We start from the raw sequence: 7,734 nt of genomic DNA, 5'->3' as shown, positions 1-7,734 counted from the left end.
TAGGTGGCTATTGATTGCTTTGTTATGTATTGCCAGCCATAGGCCAAAAATGGCCTCAGTGATCAAGCTTTTGGGAGTGCTTTGCTGTGCTCCACGTTCCTGAAAAACAACTACAGATGTTTGAGAAATGTTTCACCACAACACGGGTGACATAAGGCAGGGAGAGAAAGTTTTGCAGGGAATGTAAGCCAGCTTATCTAGTATTCATCGCACATTATCCTCTGGTGGAGCTGAAGAAGAAGCATCACATCTAGAGAAAGTCAAGAGGTGGGGGAGGCAATCAGCTCCAGCTCTGCCTTCCTCTGTCTCTCTCTTTTTCAATCTCTGTGGACACTTTCACATCCAATTCACTATGAACATCTGAATCGATCACCAAAGCCCCTCCCCCCCACCAACTGCCCTGCCCTCACCACATCTCTCTCTCCTCTTAGTTTGTCCTCTCCTGTAGGATTTGAGAAGTGAGAGGCTCCAGTCAAGTTAACTCTGTAATAAGAAATCTGAGGTCAAAGTGAGAAAAACGCTGCCAGGAGTTCAGAGACAGCAGCTGCCACATGGTTACATCACTTTTTTTTTTTTTAATGATTTATTTATTGGTAATTTGCTCTTGGTGTCCTTGTAGTGATGGGGCCAAACGATGCAACAATAATATATAAAAAAAAAAAACAAAAACAAAAAAACGATTGGAAAGGAAACCATGGGAGTGTGTGTAGGTGTGAGCTGCATGTTGCAGGAGAAAAGGTGGAGAAGACTTATAGAAAGCTCAAACACTGCACTGCAGATTTCTTCTTAGTGCTGGAATGTGTTGCTTCATCATTTTGTCCTCTCTGTTTCAAAACTATTGAAATAAACAGAAATTTGGCTAAATAATAAGTTAATGGCTTCGTATCGTATGTAATTATCAGTACATTGTGTGCTGGCACTTTGTTCTTTAGGTCATAGTGTACCTAAAAGCCTAATTAGTTAGCTAACTCCAACCCGATTGTTGATTTATTTAACTTTGGCATAACCATCTACCTGAGATGTTCATGTAATAATATGTCATGTGATGACTGCTGTCTGGTCTAGTTAGATCACTGCATAGTAAAATCCAAACAAATCTATACTCTCCCCTTATCTACCAGCACTGAACTGTAGCTTGAAATTGAACCATTTTGTTGCTTTAATAAATTCAGAAAACCCATAGATGATCATGGAAATTTATTCAGATTAGTAAATATGCTCCTAAAATATAAAATATCTAAGAGACGCATCCAACGACACGCTCCCTTATGTGTCTCAAGATGGTGGCGCATGCACACGCTGCGGCTTCTCTAACCTGAGTGAGAGTGTTTTTCTGCTCTTCGTCATGTGAGTCGCAGTGTTTTGGTACATTTTGGTTGTGTCTGCCCGTCTTCCAGCGCACATACAGTTGTGAGTTTCTGCTCAATTTTGACAGAACCACTTCTTGCAAGTTAAACTCTACGAGACTGCAGTCTGCTCCAGAGGCCTGCTCCATCACCAGCCCCAAGCCCTGCACCTTGCCCAAAGTGGAGGCAACACAGTGGCTTGAGAAGAAGTGGAGCAAACACAAAGGGTATCCAAGCTAGGATAGCAGCTAGCCCACACAAGACAGCTATTCCCATGATCGTGCTGGGCAACATATGTTCTTTGGACAATAAACTGGACTATTTACATCTTCTACCAGTGGCGGCTGGCCAGCAGGGGGCACTGGGGCGCCGCCCTCACCTACAAAGAGTCCATATTCCTGGTTACTACACAATTAAAAAAAACAAACTGTTAGGAATAATTTTGGATGAAGATATGTGTAAAATAATGTATTTTTTTTAGCTTTTTGTGCATGTTAAGCGCATTACACAGTGTTTCTTTTTAATGATTTTTCATTGAACAACACTTCCTGGTTGCGGGGGCGCCGGTCAAATGAATCCCTATTGTCAGCCTCAAACTTTTGACTAAAATGTCACTGGAGGCTGCGTTTTGATTGGTTCGTTAAAAATCTGCTTGTGGCGCAGCTCGGTGCGCCCCGGATACACCCACTTTTCATCGTCAGCCAATTAGAATAGTTGAATTATGTTGCTTCAGTGTGTTTGGACAATGTCATGGTCAATTATACACTCCTGTATTTTAAGCCAGTGTGACGTACATCCGTAGTAGCAGAGTGAGTTGGAGACGAGTCTGTAGTAGCGTACGATTAGAAAGATGGCATGTGAAAGTGGAACCAGAATACCCGAGCGAATTAATTCTGTAAAATATTTACAAGAGCACCCATTTTCAAGATGTTCTCTCGAGGAGCAAAAGAGGATAAAGGAGCTCGGGGCTGACCAGCCTGATCTGCAAGTACAGCAACAAAGCGGCGACCGCGGAAGAGCTTATACCCGGGCTTTTTCCCGCTCTTACTCTGAAAAACGGAGTTGGCTTGCCGGTTGCGCCGTGAGTAACGCCTTTTTCTGCTTCCCTTGTCTGCTGTTTGAAAGTGTCGGCACCACCGAAACGTTGTGGACAAGCCATACACAGACTTCGTTTTTCTTTTCTTCCTAACTCTGTAACTGTATTGAAATTAAAGTGGCTAAGTTTTAAGTGTCAACTTTCCAAGAAAATTTGCGCCCCCCTAAAAAAAATTATCATCAGCCGCCACTGTCTTCTACGCACAATTCAGAAGGCTGCGAGAGAGTGCTGTGTAACAATAGCAACAACAACAACATCACAGACCATGCCATTCTGCTCGAGCGGCTAACCTGCTGTTGGGCAGAGTTCTCACTGAGGAAGGGAAGACACATGATTATATCAATGATGCTTGGTGTCGTGATGCTGCTGTGGTCTGCAAACACTGCTCACTTTCAGTGGAGTTTACGGTCAACAAGTGCCGACCATTCTACCTTCCGAGGAAGTTTACAGCTATACTGCTTGTTGCTGTTTACTTTCCCCCGAGCAGCAGTGGAAACAACAGGAGTGAGGCTTTAAATGAACTGTATCAACAAATCACTGAGCAGCAGACAGCCCATCCTGATGCCTTTCTCATCTTGCCTCTTTGCACATCACTGTCATTCTAATGCCAGCATACAGACCACTGGTTAAAGTCACCAAACCAGTTTCAAAGAGGTACGTTTGTGGCTGTAAGGGTCCCTGGAGTTACTTAAGGAATGTTTTAACACCACAGACTGCAGTGTGTTTAAACAGGGTGCCACCTACAACCACACAGACCTCCTCTGTGTACCCAGATGTCATTACTGGCTACATCACCAAGTGCATTGATGATGTAACAGTATCAGAAACCATGGCTGACAGGGAAGGTCCACAGGCTGCTGAAGGCTCGGAACGCTGCCTTCAGAGCAGGGGATGAGGATGGCCAGAGTACAGCAAGGGCCAACCCATCACCCAGCATCAGAGAGGCAAAGAAGCAGTACTCAAGGAGGATAGCTCATCACTTCAATATCAGCAGAGACACACAGAGCCTCATGGGAGCTCACAGAAATCTTCATGGACATCTTCAACATCTTGCTGAGCCAGGCTGTTGTCCCCAAGTGCCTCAAAACCACCACCATTATCCCTGTCCCAAAGGAGTCGTCGCCCTCCTGTTTAAACGACTACCGTCTGATAGCCCTCACTGCAATTCTTATGAAGTACTTCGAATGGCTAGTGTTGAAACACATAAAGTCTATGCTCCCACCCTTCCTGGACCCCTTCCAGTTTACATATTGGTCCAGCCACTTGACCAACAATGCCATCACCACTGCCCTCCACACAGCCCTCACACATCTGGACACAAAAGACTCTTTCGTCAGAATGCTGTTCATAGACTTTAGTTGGGCATTCAACACAATCATCCCCCAACAGTTCATTCTGAAACTAGACCAGCTGGGAATTAACACCTCACTGTGCAACTGGCTGCTGGACTTCCTAACCAGAAGACCACAGGCAGTTCGGTTTGGCAGGAACACATCCAGCATCACCACACTGAACACGAGGCCCCTCAAGGATGTATGCTGAGCCCCCTCCTCTTCGCTCTGTTGATCCACGACTGCACACTGTTGCACAGCTCCAACCTTCTCATCAAGTTTGCAGATGACATGACTGCGGTCGGTTTCATCAGCAACAACGATGAGACAGACTACAGGAGTGAGGTGAACCACCTGGCCCTGTGGTGTGAACACAACAATCTCTCTCTAAACATGGAGAAGAAGAAGGAGATTGTTGTGGATCTCAGGAGAATGCGCCTCCTGCATGCACCTCTGACCATCAATGGTGCTATGGTAGAGAGAGTGAACAGCATCAAGTTTCTGGGTGTGCAGGTCACAGAGGACCTCTCCTGGACCATCAACACCAACTGGCCAAAAAAGCCAACCAGAAACTCTACACCATCAGGAGTGTACTGACCAGCGGCATTACCATGTGGCATTACTAGCTCCACTTCCTGCAGGAAGACCCTCCAATGCATCGCGAGAGCTGCTGAGAAGATTGTTGGTGCCTCCCTGCCAAACATGTACACCTCTCGCCTCACCCGTAAAACCCTGCTTTAACTAGACCATAAGCTAACTCAGTCTTCTTTTTTTGCACTACAACCATAAACATATTTTGCACTGACTGTAATTTGCCTTGTCTATTTATTATAATGTTTTATATAGTACTTGTTGTTCAGGTTGTAATAACTTTATTTGATTTTCACAGGTCAAATACATATTTCAAACATTACTAAAGCAGCAACAGCTGTATTGTTCCTGATAAAAAAAGACCCAGTTAAACTGTGTTTTTACAATGGGTTTCATGTTTTCTTTGGTCTTAATTTAACTTTGTGTGTCCTGTCATGTTAGTTCTGTTTTCCTGTTTTATTTTTGTATTCTATTTTGCTTTCTGCTTCATGTTTGTTTGTGCACCTGGTTTAATTACCTAAATTGCTTCACCTGTTCCTAGTAAGTTCACCTGTGTGTATATATACTACTGGGTTTCAATTATTCTCTGCCAGTTCATTGTGAGCTTCTTATCTCGTTTAGTTTAGTCCGTGTAGTCTGGTTTAGTTTTGGGTTATTAAAACCTTAACTTCTGCACCACTCCTCCTGTCTCTTCATCAGCTTGCATTTAGGGCCTCATCCACGCCTCAACCCTGACAAAATGAACTGACCAGTAATGAGTAAATGAGGCTTCGTGAAGCGTTGTGGCACATTGAGTTTCATATTGTAGTATTTATATCTTAACCTAAGTTTAAAATTTGATATCTTTAAAACATGCAAAGAATAAATAATGTGAACGTATGTCATAATGTGAAAATACAAAGTGAAAGTGTTGTGAATGTGATGTTGCATATGTACTTTATTGGAGGCAGGGAGGGTTTTTTCATGTACATTTTTATTCAAGAAAATTAGTTTTTCCATTGTTTTGGCATTCAGGCAATTACGTTTTTTGATACAAGTTTTCCATCTTTTCAGAGCACCCGCTCACATGCCACTGGCTAGTGTATATAAAAACTGTAGAGACAGCTGAAGAGGTGTGGGTAAGTGTGCCTGTGGTGTTCCTAGTATTTTCAAGGATCCTGGGGTCTTGCATTGTTGCTCTCTGTCAGGTATCTCTGGACCTCAATAACTGAATTGGCTCCGGCGTTGCCAGCTCAGACTTCTCCACCTTTCAAAAGATCTCCACTATTGATCCTCGTTTTATTGCGTTTTTGGTCGTTTGCTTTTTTTAGCAGGATGCCGGGGCTTTTTATGTTTTTCTGAAACTATTTCTGGTCCGCTTCTTTTACTAGCGTCCATACCTGCAGGCTGCTGCTCTTTTGCCGACATAAAATACTAGACGTTGCCTTGTTGTTTGGCAACCGTGGGGAGTTGCATATGATTGGATAAGGAACCAGGAAGTAGGAAAGTGCTACACAGTGCACCGAAGTTATTCCGGCATGGACCTCTTATTTTGAAGGAGAAAAACTTGACAAAGACATTGTTGATGTAGGAGACAGATTGTTTATAGAGAAGCTTCCTTTTATCCCTCGTAGCAAATGAGAATATTTTAAATTATTTTAAGGAAAAAAAAAACTAATCATTCAACCTTTAAATTAAGACTATGTGCAATGCCAAGTGAATGCTGAATTTAGAGACTTCTTGTAGATGAAATCATGTTTGGTGCTGCATGAATCAGAGGACAGTTTATTAGTTATGGCCCAGTCATCCATCATGACTCTTTTGACTTGTGCCAAATTGTCAGCAGTGTGGCTTTGTGGAAAGTGTTGCACTCCAAACACAGATGTACGCAACTGCATATTTTCATTAATGAAGTGTAGTAAAAGCCAAGTAAGCCTCCATTCTCACAGATGTCCACGTCAGGTGTTATACTTACTGCCACAGCTTGCTGTACTTCCATTTTCACTCTTTCTCGTTCCTCCTATTTCTTGGCCAACATTTCTTTGACTGTCTGAAGAGTAAACCAAGTTAAACCAAAGCAAAGCTTTTCAATGGTGTATCATGTGTAGGTACTTGAAAGGTACATTGAATGAAATGCATATTTATTCATCACATCCCACCTATGAGGCATCTGGTACCAATGGCTTAAGGTGGATGAAGGGGGTCCAGCGTCCTGTATTTCATACATTTACTTTTTTGCCACAAAGATTGTAGTTTGCTGCTTTTTTATTTTTCCCTTGTACTAAAGTTTACCACAACAACAAGTGTGCTCACAGTGTTCCCATGTTTGTTTGTTTTTTTTTTGTGTGTGTGTGTGTGTGTGTGTGTTTGGAGAGCAGAAATATCATTAAGAAAAGTTTACAAATAAAAATTGTTCATGAGTCTCAAATTGCGAGTCCAAGTCCAGTCTCATTGTACGGTTGTGCTCATAGGTTTACAGGCCATTTTTCAGAGAATATGAATGACACCACAAACACTTTTCTTTCACTCATGCTTAGTGCTTGGGTGAAGCCATTTATCATCAAACAACTGTGTTTACTCTTTTTAAATCATAATGACAACAGAATCGACACGAATGGCCCTGATCAAAAGTTTCCATACCCCAGTTTTTAATACCATGTTACAGTTCCTGTAAATTCTTGGGCTGTCTTGTGTGAACTGCACTCTTGAGATCTCCCCAGGGTGGCTCAATGATATTGAGGTCAGAAGACCGAGATGGCCACTCCAGAACCTTCACTTTATTCCGCTGTTGCCAATGACAGGTCAACTTGGCTTTGTGTTTTGGATCATTATCATGTTGGAAAATCTAAGTACGTCCCATGTGCAGCTTCCGGGCTGAGTGCAAATTATCCTCTAGTATTTTTTGATAACATGCTGCATTCATCTTGCCATTAATTTTGACCAAGTTTCCCATGCCTTTGTAGCTCACACATCCCCAAAACATCAGCGATCCACCTCCATGTTTCACAGTAGGAATGGTGAACCTTTCATCATAGGCCTTGTTGACTCCTCTCCAAACATAACGTTTATGGTTGTGGACAAAAAGTTCAATTTTGGTCTCATCACTCCAAATGATTTTGTTCCAGAAGTTTTGAGGCTTGTCTTTGTGCTGTTTGGCATGTTTTAAGCGTGATTTTTTTTGGCATTGGCATAGTAAAGGCTTTCTTCTGGTGACTCGACCATGCAGCCCATTTTTCTTCAAGTGCCTCTTTCATGTGCATCTTGAAATATCCACACCACGTTTCAGAGTCCTGTATTTCAGCTGAAGTCATCTGTGGGTTTTTCTTTGCATCTCGAACAATTTTCCCGGCCGTTGCGGCAGACATATTTGTTGGTCGACCTGATTCAACAG

General features: G+C 42.7%; 1 long non-coding RNA gene across 1 annotated transcript; it reads left to right on the top strand.

Moving 5' to 3' along the window:
* The first annotated feature begins 2,032 nt into the window (after window positions 1–2,032).
* LOC121629338 lies at window positions 2,033–7,155 on the top strand. Its single transcript, XR_006008361.1, has 3 exons — window positions 2,033–2,144; window positions 2,667–2,672; window positions 7,145–7,155. It is a non-coding gene; the product is annotated as an uncharacterized LOC121629338 (long non-coding RNA).
* Window positions 7,156–7,734: the final 579 nt, after the last annotated feature.

Source organism: Melanotaenia boesemani, chromosome 18 (assembly GCF_017639745.1).
Source record: "Melanotaenia boesemani isolate fMelBoe1 chromosome 18, fMelBoe1.pri, whole genome shotgun sequence".
In the NCBI taxonomy this organism is placed as follows: domain Eukaryota; kingdom Metazoa; phylum Chordata; class Actinopteri; order Atheriniformes; family Melanotaeniidae; genus Melanotaenia; species Melanotaenia boesemani.
Note: the sequence above shows the minus strand (reverse complement) of the source record. Positions and strands in the feature narration are given on the sequence as shown.